The following is a 2,808-nucleotide window of genomic DNA, read 5'->3' as shown; positions in this document are numbered from 1 at the left end:
TTTTTCTGAGTTAACTTAGTCAATGGAGAGGCTATGGATGAAAATCCTTCCACAAACCTTCTGTAATAACCTGCTAGACCCAAGAAACTTATGATATCTGTAGCAGAAGTAGGTCTGGGCCATTGTTTCACTGCTTCTATCTTCTGGGAATCTACTCGAATTCCTTCACTAGACACAATATGCCCAAGGAAAGCAACTGATTGTAACCAAAACTCACACTTATTAAATTTTGCATATAACTGGTGATCTTTGAGAGTTTGCAGAACAACTCTCAAATGACTCGCATGTTCTTCCTCATTCCTAGAGTAAACGAGGATATCATCAATAAAGACGATAACGAACAAGTCTAAGTACTGCTTGAACACTCTGTTCATCAAATTCATGAAAGCTGCTGGAGCATTGGTTACTCCAAATGACATAACTACAAATTCATAATGACCATACCGAGTTCTGAAGGCTGTCTTCGGAATGTCACTATCTCTGACTCTAAGCTGATGATAACTTGATCTGAGGTCTATCTTTGAGAAATGACTAGCACCCTGAAGTTGGTCAAACAAGTCATCAATCCTAGGGATAGGGTACTTATTCTTGATTGTGACCTTGTTCAACTGCCTATAGTCAATACACATCCTGAGAGAACCATCTTTCTTCTTCACGAACAACACTGGTGCACCCATGGTGAAATACTGGGTCTGATGAAGCCCTTATCTAGAAGGTCTTTCAACTGCTCTTTCAATTCCTTAAGCTCAGCTGGAACCATTCTGTAAGGAGGGATAGAGATAGGCTGGGTATCTGGAAGGAGATCAATTCTAAAGTCTATTTCCCTTTCGGGAGGAACTCCAGGAAGATCTTCTGGAAACACTTCTGGAAACTCGTTGACTACAGGAACTGACTCAAGAGTTGGGGATTCGGAACTAGAATCCTTAACCCGAACTAGGTGATAGAGATAACCCTTAGAGATCATCTTTCTGGCCTTAAGGTAAGAAATGAATCGACCCATAGGCGCTAAGCTATTACCCTTCCATTCTAGGATTGGTTCGTCTGGAAACTGAAAACGAACAATCCTAGTTCTACAATCGACTGAGGCATAACATGAATGTAACCAATCCATGCCTAGAATGACATCGAAGTCTACCATTTCTAACTCTACAAGATCTGCTGAGGTGACTTTTAGAGAGACTGTGACAGGGCAATTTCTATATACCCGTCTAGCTATAACTGGGTCACCGATTGGAGTAGAGACTGAGAAAGGTTCTGAAAGGGTTTCTGGACTAACACTGAATTGGACTGCTATGTAAGGAGTTACAAAAGACAAAGTAGTCCCTGGATCTAACAATGCATAAACATCAAGATCAAAGACTCGTAACGTACCAGTGACTACATCAGGAGAATCTTCTTGATCTTGACGAGCTTGAAGAGCATAAAGCCTGTTTTGGCGCTGTCCGCCAACTGTACCAAATGAGTTACCCTGCTGAGTCGGGCGACCTGCTGGTGCTGCTGAAGTTGTAGACTGAGCTCTACCATTATTTCCTCCTTGACCATGTCTAGAAGGACAATCCTTCAATTTATGACTAAACTGACCACACCCAAAACATCCTTCCTTACCTGCAAGGCACTCGCCCGGATGGTTCCTACTACATTTCGGGCAAGTTGGGTAGGTTTTGGTGCCTGAAACATTACCTTGAGACTTAGAGCCTGACGCCCTACCTTTTTGATAATTACGGAACCTGGGGATGGAACACTAGCTGATGAAGGTGCTGGAGTTGAAGACTTCTACTGAAACTGTGAGCGATTTCCACCACCTGTTTTCTGTTGAGAATAATCATAGTTACCTATTCTGGCTTTCTTAGTTTCCTTAGCCTGTTCCCTAAGCTTATCACCCTCAACCTGCTGAGCATGAGTCATGAGCCTAGAGATGTTCATGTCTCCCAACAACATAGCATTCCAGCACTCTGTTTTCACTAAGTCTGACACTCCATAGAGAAACTTATTCATCTGAGCCCTAGAATCAGCAACCATGTGAGGAGCATACCTGGAGAGTTGATTAAACTTGAGTCCATACTCTTGGACAGTCATGTTACCCTGTCTCAAGTTCATAAATTCCTAGGCCTTTGCTTCTCTCAACTCTATGGGGAAAAACCTGTCTAGAAAGGTTTCACTGAAACAATCCCAAGTAATAGGAGCGACATCTGTACCCCTGTTCTCCTTCCACTGAGTATACCAGATATGAGCTACATCTTTCAGTAGGTAAGATGCTAACTCAACCCGATCATTCCCAGTGACCTGCATAACCTCAAAGATCTTCTTGATCTCATCCAAGAAATTCTGGGGATCTTCACCAGTCTGCGATCCTAAAAACTCTGGAGGATTCATCCTAACAAAGTCACAGACCCTTGCTGCTGCTGATCCACCATTTGCATTCACAGGAGCTTGAACCCGCTGATTGTTCTGGTTAGCGACACTCCGAGCCAACATCTGAATGACATTCCTGAATTCAGCATTTGAGACTTCTTGATCTGGAACTGGAGGAGCTGCGTTTGCGTTCCTGGCATTCGCATTCCTAGCATAAGCTCTACGAGGAGGCATGATCACTGAAACGTAGAACGTCGAGTTAGAATGGAATTTAGATCATACCTTACGCACGATAAGAGTAACAAGAAAATGAAGATTTCCTAAAACACTTTGTAGCCTCCCTCTCATTAGATGTGGTGCGCACTACACACCCATGAAAAGGACTCTACCTAGTGCGGCTTTTCAGACATCCTAGGACACTTAAACCTAATGCTCTGATACCAAGTTTGTCACGCC

This window comes from Solanum stenotomum, chromosome 1 (assembly GCF_019186545.1).
Source record: "Solanum stenotomum isolate F172 chromosome 1, ASM1918654v1, whole genome shotgun sequence".
In the NCBI taxonomy this organism is placed as follows: domain Eukaryota; kingdom Viridiplantae; phylum Streptophyta; class Magnoliopsida; order Solanales; family Solanaceae; genus Solanum; species Solanum stenotomum.
Note: the sequence above shows the minus strand (reverse complement) of the source record.